Genomic DNA, 17,377 nt, shown 5'->3' with positions numbered 1-17,377 from the left:
ATGAAGTAAAGTGAAAGACTAAACGACTAAAACTAAAAGATTAAATTCGTCAGACTAAAATCATCATGATCATCATCAATGCCTGATGATGCCCGGTATCGGGCATTGTCTGAGAAAATATTGCATATGTCGCTGAAGAGCTTCATCAATGTTCGCCTCTGTAAATAGTTGTACCGGGCGTCTCCCATATTGTGCTAGAATAGTTCCGATCCTCTGATGGAGCCTCCATCGATATCGTGGTCGCCCTCATAGACGTGGGCGTTTAGCTCTACCAAGCTCAGTGGCTCTGTGCACTAATGTACCTCTGATATAAGTGGGCTGTGAAGCATGCTCATCTGGCTGCTGAGTCCTGCTCTAAAGAAGTCAGTGATCTCCCTCTATGAATGTCTCCCCTGCCTGGTCTCCTCTAAGAGATTCTCTTTGTGCCTGCACAGCTCTAGCAAAAACAACCCGAGGCATCTCTGATCCTGATATCTCATGACTCTAGCCAACGGTCCAAAGCCCTCTCTGAATAGACAGTGAAAGTGGCCTCGTATCTCATAGTATACCGGACAATGGCAAATGTGATGTAACTCTGTCTTTGGCTCCATATGACTCAACTGGCATATCCAGGCTTCTGCTAGTACTCTCCTAAATCTGCCAGTCTCAAACTCTAGCTGATGCAATGATGTGTGCATCTGACCAATAACACATCGTATCCCATACGATAAATAAGTGTCCATATAGGCCGGTCTCATCACAAATCCATCCTCTGTTAGTTGGAGAAGATGCTCTCTATAGAAAGCCATCTTCGTGCCCAACTCTTGTACTGGTTGTATCCATGTGCTTCTAGTATCTAGTTGAATCAAATCCTATCAAAATCCATGTGAGAGAAAGAGGGTGCATCCAAGGAGTACTGGAATGGGGGCAGTCTATCCATGCTAGAGCGTGCAACTGAAACCATGATGTCATCTGCCCATACCAGCATGCTGTGTCCCTCTGTAGCGCTAGCTGTCGGGATGACTCAAGGGCTAGCCGAGCATATCTGCCTCTCGGGAGGTTCCATAATTTATGCATGGAGACTGATCGTAAGGGCCTCAACTACGAGAGGGGGAGCAGCTAGCTCGGCTCGAATTACCTCATGTGGCACTGAGGCCTTAGCCCGAATCAGCCGAGAGATCATAGAGACTAGAGGCTGATCCATACATCTCCATCCATCAATGCTACCAGATCTTCCATGGTGGTCCACTGTCCCCAAATCTGAACCCCATAAAGCATAGCTAAAGCCACTAGAGTGTCAAAAAGCCACAGCTTTGTTCTAGGTTCCTGAAACTGAACCTGCGAACACATCTTCTCCAATCCCCCTAAGGCTGCATAAGCTCTCGTCAATCTAGTCTCTCCTGCTCTCCTCAATGAAAACACCCGTCCACCGAAAACGACCCCAAGATAGGTGTATGCATCTGTATACTCCACCATCTCCTGGCCATATGTAAAAGTGGGTGCTGACCTCCTGACCCACTGTGGTGTGGTGTTAAACACCATAACCTTGGTTTTCCCCAGGTTAACAGACAATCCACGTTCGTGGGAAAATGTGTACAAAGCATCTAAATGACGTTGCATCCCCTCCTGGGAGTCAGAAATCAACACAAAATCAGCAACATATAACAGTAGTGGGATCCATGTCCATGCCTACTGTGCTCCTCTATCACCATCCCTCTCAATGTAGTCGGTGACCTCATCCACATACACGCCAAATAGTGTAGGAGATAGCGGGCAGCCCTGTTTCACCCCAATAGTGGACTGGACCAAATCAGATATACCCTCTAGAGTGCGTACATGCCCCACTATTGACTTGTATAGAGCCATGATCCCCCAAATCAACTCTTTGGGTACCCCCATCTCTTGCAATTTGCGCATCAATCATGCTTTGGGCATTGTATCGAAGGCTTTGCGGAAATCCACAAAGCAACAATAGAGCCGTCTCCCACGTGATCTCCCCTCCTCAATAAGGGTTGTGAGTGTCAAAATACAATCAAAAGTAGAGAAACCTCTCATGAAACCAGCCTGCCCTGCTGCCCGTACACCCTCTCTCTCTGCCCATCTACTCAACTGCTCAAGGATGGATGCGTACAACCGTGCCAATGTGTCCAACCATGATAGTGCGGTAATTCCCAGGCTCCATAGGGTCCCTTGACTTAAAGATAGGTACAATAGTGGACAAACTCCAAGTATCAGGTAGGCCTTGCACATGGCACAGTTGAGCATCACTACTAGAAGCTTTGCAAGCAAATCTTTGGCATGTATAAAATGCTCTCCTACCATGCCATCGTGATCATTGCTCTGCTAGTTTTCATTCTGTCAATGGCTTTCTTTACCATCTCAGCGGTAAAGAAAGCACATGTGTGTGGATATGGCTCTGGCTGATTTGGAAGAGGTGGCTGCCCCAAGACTTTGTAGAGAGATGATGCATACTCAACCCATACCTCCATAGAAGTGATGACTGGTGGGGGAGAGTGCTCATGGAAGAGTCAACATGCCTCGCCTGGATCCTCGCTCAAAAGCAACTCATATTAATCCTGCTCTAGTCAAGCTAGAAACGCCCTCTTCTTCCGTCATACCAAACGCGGAGAAGCACTCCGTGACTACCTATGAGTAATGACTCCTAGAACTACCTCCCTCTTCATTCGGGCTCTATTCTCTCTGCACTCCTCCTCATACCAGCCATTTTGGGGTATGCTCCCAAAACGTCGTCGCTGACCAAGCTCAGTGTGTGGATATGCCTCTGTTACTACATCTTGTAGTGTCTCTATAGAGCTCTCCCCGGATCCTCTGTACATAAGCATCTATAGATACCATCTATGTAGACAGAGTCAATCTCCAAAGTAAAAATGTATCCGGTATGCGTAGCTGTCTGAGCCAGTCGAGCTGTGTTGAACTCGAATGAGACGGTAAACGTGAGGAGGGCATGATCTACTGCTACCCCAATAGGCTTGGCCCGACTGTAAAGTCCTGAATAGAGGGTATGAAACTGGGTTGAGCCAAAACATAATCCACTATGCTAGCCCCAAGTGTATGAGGAAAACAAGTGAATCCACTCGACGCTGGAAAATCTGGAGGCCATTCAAGATGGCTAGTCCATGTGAAGTCCCCAAACCTGTCAGGTATCCCCCATATCCAGTGTGCTCTTCATCCTGTGAACACTTGGCCAATCCCATATCATTGACATCTAATTGTCTCAACATTTCCTTTGAGGTATCGTAGAAAGCTGTTTGAGACTGGCCCGTCCTGGCATTCAAGTCTCCCAAAAGAATGACATCTTCATCCCTAAAGAACTCCCATATGTCCTCATCCAATATCATGTAGGGTGACTACCCCTTGGGCGATGCATAATGAGATGTGCTGGGGGAAAAATAGCATATTACAATGTAGAGTGGCCTCCCTGTCTCTGCTCTCACTCTAACCCACGTATATCTAGCCTGCTCATCTCTTCGAACAATAGGAATAAGGGGTTGAAGCTCCTCCCTCAATAGGACTGCCACCTCCTGACCCCCGTCCTCTATGCGTTGATCTCACATCCTACCTACAAGATGTCTCCCAATAGTATCCGTCGCTCTAGGTAATGTGCCGCCAAGATTCTGATGCGTCTCTGAGTAAAACATAATGTCTCTTCCCTTAAAGCTATCTTCAAATGCGCCTACATCTAGCTTCATTGATCCATTCAAATTCCATGCTTCCATTTTAAGGTTGGTCCCATAGGTTTTGCACCGTCATGTGGTGCGTTTTTCTAGCACCACTACTCTCCCTCCCCTGTCGAAAGCAATTTTCCCTTTCTCCCTTGCCGCCTTGATCTCTAGCATCAGCTCTTGCATGTGTGCTACTTGTGCTACGGTGAGGTCATCACCCAAAAATATCCCAGTTTGTTTTAGTGTTGGTCTCTTCTCTAGGAATTCCTTCCTAGCTTCCAGCGTAGAGAAACGTATAATGAGTGCTCTTTCCTTGGGGCTTCCTCTCGCATCACTTCCCTTTTTGCCAACTCTCCAAGCAGCTGTGTGTGGTGTGGGTTCAGAAACACCCATGCGCTTCAAGAGTTCTTGCACTTCTTCGTCGACTTTTCCAATGTCTTTGAGACCGGTAAAACACACATGAAGGGCTTTGATCCTCCTCCTTTACTCCTCCTCAATTGTCATATTGATGATAGTGGATGTCCGTGTGGCTACATGCATCTTACCTTTCCTTTGTTTGCGTCCTCGATCCACTTTTTAGCTTTGTCAACCTTCCCTTGTGTTTTGAATAGGTGCTCCATCCATGAAGAGGTTGTTCGTGCCTTTTGCTCTACCTCTTCTCGTACAGTTTTCACTTGTTCCTTAATGCTTTTAAGCTTCTTTATCATTGAGGGCTTATTTTCACCTTCCTTTGTGGGGGTCTTTTTACAAGCTACGAGTTCTCCCTTTAGTGCCCCAATCAGTGCATCCTTTTCGTTCATGCGTTCTTCCATTTTTTATTTCCAAAATTCAAAAGCAGCAAGTGCACCTCTAATCTCTTTTGTGTCACGCATTCCATTACATTCACTTCTGCCCTCACTATAGTCTGCATTTCGGCCTTCAATGACGTGTACATCTCATCGCGCTTACCAAGCATTCCTTTGAGAGAGAGAGAGAGAGAGAGAGAGAGAGAAATGAAATGTTATATTAAGGTCTTCAAAAGGCCAAAGTGACCTATGAAACCAGAAAGTTACAATGTGGTGGATCTGATACAAAGTCAGAGTAACAAGATGACAAAATGACAAAATGAAATACTATGGAATCCTGAATTGCTAGGTGTGAACTAAGCAGCTAAATAGCTAGCCGGGATAGCTAGATCACAAGAGATCCAGCATCGATCGTTGGCGGATCTCATTAATCTCCTCCATGGTCAGTAGTCTGACCGGGCGTCGTGCATGTCGAGCCAAAGTGATCCGAATCCTCTGATGCAGCCTCCGTCGATGCTGTGTAGTCCTCCTCAGTCGTGGGCGTCTGGATCTCCCCAGCTCAGTCGCTCGGTCGATCAGTGTGCCTATGGTGTGAGGCGACGAGCTCTGCTGCGGTGGTAACTCCTCCAGGTGTCCAGTGGCAGCTCTAAAGAAGTCTCTGATCTGTCTCTAAGACTGGCTGGCCTCTCCTCTCATGAGGCTCTCTCTGTGTGCGCAGCACGAGCAAAAACAAACCCAGGCATCTTTGATCCTCGTATCGCATGACTCTAGAGAATGGTCCAAAGCCCTCTCTGAATATCTCGTATCGCATGATACAAGCAATGGAAGCGGCCTCGTATCTTGTAGTAGACGGGGCAGTAGCATGTGTAGTGCAACTCTGTCTCAGGCTCGATGTAACACAGGGGGCATGTCATGGCCTCTGCTGGTACTCCGCTATATCTCCCAGTCTCAATCCGCAGTTGGTGTGACGATGTGCGTATCTAGCCAATAGCACATCGTATCCCATGAGACAAGTGGGTGTCCATGTATCTGGGCCTCGTCACAAAACTATTCTCCGTAAGCTGGAGGAGATACTCTTTGTAGAAAGCCATCTTCGTGCCCAGCTCCTGTGCCGGCTGTATCCATGTCCTCTTCGTGTCTAGCTGAGTCAAGTCCTGGCGAATGAGCCTGGTGATCTCGGACTGTGTAAGAGTCAGAGACGGCGCATCTAGTGAGTACTGGAAGGGAGGCAATCTGTCTATGCTGAACCCATGTGCCTGAAACCATGATGCTGATAGCCGTTTTCTCGGCTCTCTGTGATTGCCATAGTGAGTTATCCCCCCCTATCAAATCACTCAAACACTGTGGTTACCCTCACCCTTTCACTGTATATAGGTGCGTGTGAGTTAGGGGACTTTTCCCATATCTCCTTACTGAAATAAAAAACCATCAATTAGATAGGCATTGGGCTAGTTGAGCCAAAAAAATAAAAAATATAAAAAATATAAGTATATTATGGCCCATGCGTATGTAAATATTTCTTTGTATATAGGGCCTAAATAAAAGATTTTTTCATAATTATTTTGGTATTTATTTAAATATTTTTACCTAGGTGTGTGTTATTTATGCTCTGTACATTGCCTCACCATTACCACAATTTTTCTTACAATTTTTCATACTCTTTATTCCATATAGAAATATTTTCATGTAAGCTCCTCTTATATTTGGTGTAACTCCACCCCAACAAAAATCCAAAAAAAACTAGTTTTATTTATGTGTATATTTTTTCACTATTGTGATTTTTCCCTTCTTACATCTATTTTGTTTTTTTTCTAAAAAATTAGAACACCAAAAATATTTATCTTTTTATGGTAGCTTCATAATGAGAGAGATTTCTTTTGACCCCTTTATATTTTTTCCACTTATATTATTTATATTTGACATGTACATATTTTTTAGACCCCTCAATATTTGATTTTCTTAGTTGTACTTTTCACTTATATCATGATCTCAACAATATCTTCAATTATAGACCTACCAAATAAGGTCAAGGGTAGGTGGCATGCATACATGCACTATGGAGGGCTCACTCTTGGAGGTATTCAAAAGAATCATCCAAAGAAGGACCCCACAAGGACCTTGTGCAGTGGAAAAAAACGGTCGGTTTTGTTGAATTTTTAAAGTTCACTTGCTCTCCGAATTTGAAAAGGTGATACAAACAAAAGTTGTAGCTCGTGGGCTGAACTTTTGCCTCAAATTTTTTCATATTTTTTTGAGCTACGAGTTGTGAGCTATGATTTTATTAGTGGACCCCAGTTTTCCCATGCTATGCAGCCACACTCTCTCTTCCACTTTATCATTTTCCTCTTTCACACACACTTCTCCACTCATCATCCCCACCTCTCTCACCACTCCTCTCTGCACCCTACTCACCTTCTCCTCAACCTTGAAGAATAAGAGAAACTATGGTGAACTCATACCTCCCACACACAATTCCATTCCAAAATTGACCACCTAGTCTTATTTTTCCTCCTCCAAACTACCCATATCTATCAAAAAAACCACAAAATTCAGCCTCTTCTCTTAAAAGACAGCATCATGGTGGTTGATTACTCAGCTTCAATTACCTTGTCTCTCAAGGAAGGTCAAGAGTGGAGAAAAAATGTACCGTCAAAGCTAGTGGACCGTCAACAAGCGTCAAAATTGGCCCTACTCAAGACACTTGGAGCATCAACCTTGTAAGAAATCCACCTTTTCTTACCTCTTAAGAGTTTTTCTTCCTTATTTGTATCCTACATGGATACTCCCATTGTAAATATCCAATTCCATTTGTAAATTAATACTAACTCTACTAACACTAACCCACTATGAAAAGTCCTATCACCTCCATTTCTCTCCTCTCTCTTTCCCCACCAACTTCTTGATAATTCCAAGCAAAAGAAATTAGATAAATTGCTGAAAATCTAACCCAACCATGGTTAGAGGAGTAACCCTAGCCTTCAAAATTGCTATAAAAGGAGGGTGTGGCTAGCACAAAAGGGGGAGCCATAAGCAAGAGCACTATGCTATAGCTTGAGAAGCCAAGCTCAACCTCTCTAGAAGGAGCTCTTGAGTGGAAGCTCATTGTCTTATGCATGTGCATGTGTTGTAATAGGGGATTAGCAAGGGAACTCTATGCCATTGTGAGAGAGAGAGTGATCATTCAATTGAGAGTAGGAAATCTATCATTTCTCCTACTAGTGTAAGCCCAACATTCGCTGAATCAAGGAGGGTGGATTTGGACTAAGCTTGGATACTTTGTCTCCCTTCTAACGTGAAGTAATGGACAACAATGATGCGTAAGTGTCTTGGTGTTTTTTGTTAAGTTCTTGATAGCTTGTCTCTGGTGTTGTCATCAATCTAGCCATAAATCCCACATACTGTAAGAGGGCGACAGGGTGGAGAGGACTCCCCTGGCCTTAAGACAGTGATTGGGGTGGCTTTTCTTGTGATGTGTTGTGGTGAAATTTACGCAAGCTATGTTGAACAAATACTAATTTCACTTTGATTTGTCATGACAGATTTGTAAGAAGGTATTAATGCAACAAGCACCCCCTCCCCCTTTCTCTCTCTTTCTTAAATATATAGTTGTGTTTGCTTGATCATTGTCGATACGTTTCAAAGCAGCCCGAGCACTATCTCTCTCTCTCTCTCTCTCTCTCTCTCTCTCTCTCTCTCTCTCTCTCTCTCTCTCTCGTGTTTTAGTGTGTGAGAGTGTTCCATTGGTGTTAGGGTTAGTGTAAATTCCTTGCTTGTTTGTGGGTTGCTCTAACGATTCTCCTCTTTTGCGTCCTAGTTCGCTCTTAAACTAGGTGGTGCCCCTTGTGTAGTTGGGATTTGGCTGTGGGTTTGTTGTTTTGGTTTGTGTTTTGTTGTGCCCCAGCCCCATTGAGCAGCACGGGAGCCTTGAAGGGTGTCTAGAGGTTGCTCTTCTTGTTGCCCGCCCCGGACCGCCTCAAATTGGTGCCTCCACGGAGGAAAGGCTTGTGTATTTTTATGTAGAATTAACCTTTAGCATAGTCAAGTAGTTTGCATGAATCACGAAAATTTGTATGATCCCTTCATTCCCATTGCAAGGCAAAAGGTACACATAATTGTTAGTACTAAGTTGCAATTTCAACGTGTCATTCGTAGAATTTTAGGTCCTCTTAAGTTGGCCGAGATAAACGCTTCAGTAAATCCTTTTATTTTGCCTCTCATTAGGTACGACCTTAGTTTGGACGTCTATATTTTTGTTTTGTTTTAAGCATTAGGTCATGCATAGACCATGGATAATGGCCCAGGAATAGAGGTTTTCCCCTTCCATTTCACTCCACACATTAGAATAAACATTGCAATTAGTAGGAAAATCCATTTTCAACAACGTATGGTGTTCATGTTTGGTGCCCAAAGAGTAGGAGAAATTCTTGCATCACCAAACCCTGTCATCCTACCTCTTATTGATTATCATAGGTCGTTTGATGTAAATATCTTTATTTTGTTGTAGAATAGATTGCAAGCTAGATACATTATCGTGTAAATCTTTTTAAGAAAGAAAAACAAAAACGGGTGTCACTTTGAAATCAATTCAATGGAAAGCCAACACCAAATGTCTGGGTATCCTCTTTTCTTTGGAGAGCCTGGAGAGGATGCTGAATTATTTTTAGCGAATTTCAAGATGTCTTGCCGTATCAAGAGGATAATAACTGATCAAGAACGTGTAGAAATGTTTGAGGTGGTCCTTAGGAAAGATGCTAGCACTTGGTTTGACTCTTTGCATGAGGAAGTTAAGGGGAATTACACAGAAGTTTTGAATCGTTTCAAGAAATACTTCTTTGATCCCCAAAACACTCAAAAATTATGGCAAGACATTGTTTCTCATAAGCAAAAAGACTTAGATGACTACTACTTGTACAAGCAAGAGTTTCTACGTCTTTGGGCTCTATGGATACGAAATGTTGCTAACCCTGGTGATGGTGCAGAATTTCTAAAGAAGGAGAGGTTCATAGCCGGACTCTTTCCTGACCTTAAGGTAAAAGTTGAGGCGGGTGCACCTGCTACCTTTGATGCAGCTGAAACTAGGGCTGCTGAGAAATATAGGAAACTCAAGTGCTTAAGGGGAGAGGTTCCAATAGAAGGTCTTAGATCCAAAGGTAAGTCACAAGCATCAACATCGAGGGAGCTTCCTGAGGTAACGGCAGAAGTAATTGAGAAGTTAAACAAATCTTTAAGCAGCCTGTCAATTCACCTTGCACAAGCTGTAGGTCCAAAGGGACAAGCAAAGAAGTCTGAAGAGCGAGATCCACGACCTAGGAGAGTCTTGCAATGTTGGAATTGCGGAGAGTCTGGACATGGGATATATAATTGTCCTTGGCCCCGTGGGGAGCCAGGGAGACCTAACTTGAATTACCCAGTGATGAATGCAGGTGAAGGAACTGGTCAACAACCAAGGCTTCTACAAAGACCAAATGGACCAAGACCACCTCCACAAGGGGTAGAAGGAGTTCCACCTTTGCCAGATCCAAATGTGCATGTGGTAGAGGTGACAAACTCAAATGAGGTTAACATGGAAGCAAATGGCATTAAGCGTGGCCGAAGAAAAGGTAAAGAGAAAGAGGGTGTCCCATCACAGAGTGACCATGGACAAGGCAAGAAGGCAAAGGAGACCAAGGAAGCTAAGAGGACTCGACGTCGTATCAATCTCCAAGACTTCCCTCTTGGACAAGGTATGGCTCCATACAACCTGTTAGAAGACATGCGAGGTAAGGGTCCTGATATCTCATGGCCTCAGTTTCTTGCATTATGCCCACAAGTTAGGAGGGATTTAACAAAGGCAGTTAGCACTAGGAGAAAGGTAAAAGAGAGTTTTCCTGTTGTAAAAATTGCACATGCTGAAATGAACGAGGATATTACACCTGTGCTAGATTGTTACATAAAAGGAAGATTGGTTAGGAAAGGTCTAGTGGATGGGGGTGCACAAATTTGCATCATGACAGAAGGGCTCATGCAAAGACTAGGCATGCACATCCATGAGACACCTGAAATCAAAGTGAAAATGGCAAACAATAGCAAGGCTAGGTGCGTAGGCATTTGTAAAAATGTTTTTGTGGAGGCCTTTGGCATTAAGAAGGCAGTGGATATCTATGTCATGTCTACCAAAGGAAATGGTTACCCATTTATCCTAGGGAGACCATGGCTAATGAAAATGCGAGCTTTGCAGGATTGGGAGAGTGGAAAGCTAATTTGCATGAACGACAATCATAAGAAGGTTGTCTTTGACATGAAGGAGCAACGCCAAGAGGAGCTCCATGAAGAATCATCTCAAAGTGAGACGGAAGAAGGTTGGACCGATAGCACTTCAGAAGAAGAAAGTAGCGGCAGCATTACTGAAGAGGAGTCTTCCATCGAAGTCATGGGGGTAAGATTTAAGCCAAGCAACCAAGAGACCTCTTGTCAAGGCTTGGAGGAGGTAGGTCCTCAAGAGAACGAAGGTGTTCAAGATGAAGGGATGCTGGAAGGTATGCTATCAACAATACTTACAAAGGATGAAAGAGAGGAGTTCAAATGTGTGCTAAGGAAGTTTCCTAGGATTTTTGCTAAAGACTACACCGACGTGCGTGGGGTAGATGTTGTTCAACACAAAATTGAGCTGAAGCCAGAGGCTACACCTAAGGCTCAGAAGCTACGAAGGCTCGGAGTCATCAAGGAGCAGGCTTTACTCAAGGAGGTAAGAAAGCTTCTAGCAGCAGGTTTCATTTATCCAGTGGAGAATTCAGAGTGGGTCTCTCCCGTTGTTGTCACTCCTAAGAAAAACGGAAAGTGGAGGGTGTGTGTGGATTACCGTCCACTCAATGAGGCAACAAAAAGAGATCACTTTCCCCTCCCATTTCAGGATGAGATACTAAATGAGGTAGCTGGTCATGAGAAGTACACTGTGTGTGATGGCTACTCAGGCTACTTTCAAATAGGTATCGCATTGGAAGATCAATTAAAAACAATGTTTATCACTCCTTGGGGTTGTTATGCTTTTAGAGTCATGCCATTTGGCCTGACAAATGCTCCTGCAACATTCCAACGTTTCATGAACATGGTGTTTCAAGCATTCTTTGGAAAGTCAATTAGGGTGTTCATTGATGATTTCTGCATTTATAGCTCAAAATCATTGCATCTACAAAGGGTAGAAGAAGGTTTAAAGAAGCTCTACGACATGGGAGGTCAACTCAACCCCGATAAGTGCCATATAGGTGAGGATGAAGTAATCTTGCTTGGTCATAAAGTTTCTTACAAAGGCATTGAAGTAGATCCTTCAAAGGCAAAGGCTCTTATTGAGCTACCATCACCCAAGAGTCTTAAGGAGGTCATATCATTCATTCAAAAAGTGAAGTATATGTCACGCTTTATTCACTTAGCTTCGGAGTTGCTTCATCCTTTGCAAAAGTTGACACAACAAGTAGAATTTGCATGGTCTGATGAGCTTGAAGAGTACTTTTGTAACATTAAAGTCATTTTGTCAGAGCTACCAACACTCATGCCTCCATGTTGGGAGTACACATTCTTTGTTAGCTCTAGTGTTGGGAAGGAAACAATTGGTGCAGTTTTATTACAACAAGATCCCCACAGTACAAGGATGTGACCCATCTACTTTGCTAGTAGGGTCATGAATGCTTTGGAGAGAGACTACACAGAAGCAGAACTCATGATGCTTTCTCTCATGTTTGCGGTGAGAAAGTTTAGATCCTACTTGCTCCCAAAACCTTTTGTAATCCTCACCGCAGAGAATTTGTTCCCTTGGGTGTCATCTCAAATGAATCTTAGTACTAGGATCTCAAAGTGGATTATGGAGTTGCAAGAGTTTCAATACTCTTTCAAGGTAGAAGATAGTGTGCGTGCACAATTGGCAGGGATTCTCACTTATAGGGTACATGAGAAGGAAATTAAGGTGCCTCAAGTAAAGACCCTACCATTGCCGCCACCAAAAAGTATTCCTAATGCTTTTACCTTGTTCTTTGATGGAGCTTTTCGTCGAGCCACAGGAAAAGCGGGGGGAGGGCTAGTGTTGCTCAACCCAAGTGGAGAGGTGGTCATGAAAGAGAAGTTCAATCTACCAAGTTCAGCTAGCAACAATGAAGCAGAATATGACACTCTACTTCATGGTTTGAAGAGGTGCATTGGCCAAGGGATACAACGTCTCATGGTAAAAGGAGATGCACTTCTCATTGTTAAACAGATTTTAGGCATTTGGGCATGCAAGAATGAAAGCTTAAGGACAAAAGTTCATGCCATTCGTAGGCTATTTAATCAATTTGAGGAGGTGCAATTATATCATATTCCTAGGAAACAAAATGAAGATGCTGATTTACTTGCACAACAAGCCGTTGCATGTGTAAATAAAGAAGTGCAGGTCATCATGGTGACGACTGTTGTGAAGCAACCGAGGAACCAGGGATTGGAGTCATTGGCTCCCATCATTGGCTACATTTTGGAGGGTGAGTTTCCACCAGACTTCACAAAAGCTCAGAAGAGGAGACTCATGAAGAAGGCAAGCATGTATCTCTTCCTAGAAGGCTCCCTCTATCAAAGAGGGAAGGATCAAGTGTGCAGAAGAGTACCAACTATTGAGGAAATTCCAGCCATTCTAAAAGGTTTGCATGAAGAGGCATGTGGTGGTCATTTTGCCCAAGAATCAACTGTGAAGAAGATTTTGCTTGCGGGGTATGTTTGGCCAAGCTTGCATGTGGATGTTCAACATTGGTGTAAAAGCTGTCACAATTGTCAGATAAATGGAAATAGAAGGTTGGTGCATGGCCCGAGGCAAATAGTGCTTGCAAATGGACCCTTTGAAAAGTGGGGCATTGATGCTATGGGTCCTCTGCCTAGGACAAAAAATGGTAAACTCTACATTCTAGTGGCTGTAGACTATATGACTAGATGGGTGGAAGCACAAAGTGTGGCAAAGGTAAATGAGAAGACAGTGAGCAAATTCGTCTACACTCACATTTGTTGTAGATTTGGCACACCTTTGGAGATTGTTTCTGATAATGGTCCAGGGTTTAGGAAGGGATTGCTCACAGAAGTCTGTGAAGAACTTCACATTCTACATCGTCACAGTACACCCTACTATCCCCAATCAAATGGTTTGGTAGAAAAAGCTAATGGTGTCATTGCAGGCATCATTAGAAAGATGGTGAAAAACAAGACAAAGTTGTGGGATGACTTCTTGGATGGTGCCTTGTGGGCGTATCGAACCACATATAGGGAAGCCACGGAGTTCACACCATTTCACTTGGTCTATGGTCAAGAGGCTTTGCAGCCTATCGAGCTCAACATTCCAACAATGCGACTTCATGGCAAAGGAGCACAAGATGATCAAGAGGTATGGATGGATCGACTTCTTACGTTAGTAGAGCTTGAGTGGAAAAGAGAAGCAGCATATGAGTGCTACAAGAGGAAAGCCACACAAGCGAAAGAAACGCACGACAAGAAACTGAAGGACAAAGGCATCAAGGAAGGAGAGCTTGTGCTGAGGTATGACAATCGACTTGACAATCGTTTTGATGCCAAGTTTGAAACTAGATGGCAAGGGCCATACATAGTCAAGAAGGCTTTCAATTCTAGTTACTATCAGCTTATGGACTTGAATGGTAAAGAGCACTCCAGGAAGGTAAACGGGTATCACTTGAAGCCCTATTTGAGTCGCCTTCTACCAAAGGATCTACCAAAGATCTATCCAAAGGCCGCTGTCTCATGTAAGTATTGTTACATGAAGCATGAGTGTAACTCCAGCCAAAATTCTGAGGGCCAAACAATGAAAATCTCGTCAAGGACTCTGAAGCACTCTCTTTGGAAAAGATGCTCTATGATGGTATATGAATATACCATCATCCTGGGGGAGGGCTAATGATAGCCGTTTTTTCGGCTCTCTGTGATTGCCATAGTGAGTTATCCCCCCCTATCAAATCACTCAAACACTGTGGTTACCCTCACCCTTTCACTGTATATAGGTGCGTGTGAGTTAGGGGACTTTTCCCATATCTCCTTACTGAAATAAAAAACCATCAATTAGCTAGGCATTGGGCTAGTTGAGCCAAAAAAATAAAAAATATAAAAAATATAAGTATATTATGGCCCATGCGTATGTAAATATTTCTTTGTATATAGGGCCTAAATAAAAGATTTTTTCATAATTATTTTGGTATTTATTTAAATATTTTTACCTAGGTGTGTGTTATTTATGCTCTGTACATTGCCTCACCATTACCACAATTTTTCTTACAATTTTTCATACTCTTTATTCCATATAGAAATATTTTCATGTAAGCTCCTCTTATATTTGGTGTAACTCCACCCCAACAAAAATCCAAAAAAAACTAGTTTTATTTATGTGTATATTTTTTCACTATTGTGATTTTTCCCTTCTTACATCTATTTTGTTTTTTTTCTAAAAAATTAGAACACCAAAAATATTTATCTTTTTATGGTAGCTTCATAATGAGAGAGATTTCTTTTGACCCCTTTATATTTTTTCCACTTATATTATTTATATTTGACATGTACATATTTTTTAGACCCCTCAATATTTGATTTTCTTAGTTGTACTTTTCACTTATATCATGATCTCAACAATATCTTCAATTATAGACCTACCAAATAAGGTCAAGGGTAGGTGGCATGCATACATGCACTATGGAGGGCTCACTCTTGGAGGTATTCAAAAGAATCATCCAAAGAAGGACCCCACAAGGACCTTGTGCAGTGGAAAAAAACGGTCGGTTTTGTTGAATTTTTAAAGTTCACTTGCTCTCCGAATTTGAAAAGGTGATACAAACAAAAGTTGTAGCTCGTGGGCTGAACTTTTGCCTCAAATTTTTTCATATTTTTTTGAGCTACGAGTTGTGAGCTATGATTTTATTAGTGGACCCCAGTTTTCCCATGCTATGCAGCCACACTCTCTCTTCCACTTTATCATTTTCCTCTTTCACACACACTTCTCCACTCATCATCCCCACCTCTCTCACCACTCCTCTCTGCACCCTACTCACCTTCTCCTCAACCTTGAAGAATAAGAGAAACTATGGTGAACTCATACCTCCCACACACAATTCCATTCCAAAATTGACCACCTAGTCTTATTTTTCCTCCTCCAAACTACCCATATCTATCAAAAAAACCACAAAATTCAGCCTCTTCTCTTAAAAGACAGCATCATGGTGGTTGATTACTCAGCTTCAATTACCTTGTCTCTCAAGGAAGGTCAAGAGTGGAGAAAAAATGTACCGTCAAAGCTAGTGGACCGTCAACAAGCGTCAAAATTGGCCCTACTCAAGACACTTGGAGCATCAACCTTGTAAGAAATCCACCTTTTCTTACCTCTTAAGAGTTTTTCTTCCTTATTTGTATCCTACATGGATACTCCCATTGTAAATATCCAATTCCATTTGTAAATTAATACTAACTCTACTAACACTAACCCACTATGAAAAGTCCTATCACCTCCATTTCTCTCCTCTCTCTTTCCCCACCAACTTCTTGATAATTCCAAGCAAAAGAAATTAGATAAATTGCTGAAAATCTAACCCAACCATGGTTAGAGGAGTAACCCTAGCCTTCAAAATTGCTATAAAAGGAGGGTGTGGCTAGCACAAAAGGGGGAGCCATAAGCAAGAGCACTATGCTATAGCTTGAGAAGCCAAGCTCAACCTCTCTAGAAGGAGCTCTTGAGTGGAAGCTCATTGTCTTATGCATGTGCATGTGTTGTAATAGGGGATTAGCAAGGGAACTCTATGCCATTGTGAGAGAGAGAGTGATCATTCAATTGAGAGTAGGAAATCTATCATTTCTCCTACTAGTGTAAGCCCAACATTCGCTGAATCAAGGAGGGTGGATTTGGACTAAGCTTGGATACTTTGTCTCCCTTCCAACGTGAAGTAATGGACAACAATGATGCGTAAGTGTCTTGGTGTTTTTTGTTAAGTTCTTGATAGCTTGTCTCTGGTGTTGTCATCAATCTAGCCATAAATCCCACATACTGTAAGAGGGCGACAGGGTGGAGAGGACTCCCCTGGCCTTAAGACAGTGATTGGGGTGGCTTTTCTTGTGATGTGTTGTGGTGAAATTTACGCAAGCTATGTTGAACAAATACTAATTTCACTTTGATTTGTCATGACAGATTTGTAAGAAGGTATTAATGCAACAAGCACCCCCTCCCCCTTTCTCTCTCTTTCTTAAATATATAGTTGTGTTTGCTTGATCATTGTCGATACGTTTCAAAGCAGCCCGAGCACTATCTCTCTCTCTCTCTCTCTCTCTCTCTCTCTCTCTCTCTCTCTCTCTCTCTCTCTCTCTCTCTCTCTCTCTCTCGTGTTTTAGTGTGTGAGAGTGTTCCATTGGTGTTAGGGTTAGTGTAAATTCCTTGCTTGTTTGTGGGTTGCTCTAACGATTCTCCTCTTTTGCGTCCTAGTTCGCTCTTAAACTAGGTGGTGCCCCTTGTGTAGTTGGGATTTGGCTGTGGGTTTGTTGTTTTGGTTTGTGTTTTGTTGTGCCCCAGCCCCATTGAGCAGCACGGGAGCCTTGAAGGGTGTCTAGAGGTTGCTCTTCTTGTTGCCCGCCCCGGACCGCCTCAATGCCATCTCCCCATACCAGTATGTTGTATCTCCCTGCATGGCTAACTGTCGCGAGGACTCAAGTGCAAGGCGTGCATATCTGTCTCTAGGAAGTTCCCACATGCGGTGTATGAAGGAGACAGATTTGGTGAGCGCCTCAACCACTAGTGGCGGGGCAGCTAGCTCGTACAATAGTATGTGGTACTGAGGCTTTGGCTCTAATGAGCCGCGAGATCATAGAGACCAAAGGCTTCTCCATGTTCCCCCATCCATCAGTGCGGCGTGTCCTCCCGTGATAATCCAATGAAGGTCCCCAAATCTGAGCTCCATAAAG

General features: G+C 43.2%; 1 pseudogene across 1 annotated transcript in view; it reads right to left on the bottom strand.

Annotated features, from left to right (window-relative positions):
* LOC147439354 (serine/threonine-protein kinase CTR1-like) overlaps positions 1-17,377 on the bottom strand; it is a 119,177-nt pseudogene that overhangs the window by 45,289 nt on the left and 56,511 nt on the right. The gene's annotated exons all lie outside the window — the stretch shown is intronic.

This window comes from Adiantum capillus-veneris, chromosome 16 (genome assembly GCF_014529385.1).
Source record: "Adiantum capillus-veneris isolate H3 chromosome 16, ASM1452938v2, whole genome shotgun sequence".
Lineage (NCBI taxonomy): Eukaryota > Viridiplantae > Streptophyta > Polypodiopsida > Polypodiales > Pteridaceae > Adiantum > Adiantum capillus-veneris.
Note: the sequence above shows the minus strand (reverse complement) of the source record. Positions and strands in the feature narration are given on the sequence as shown.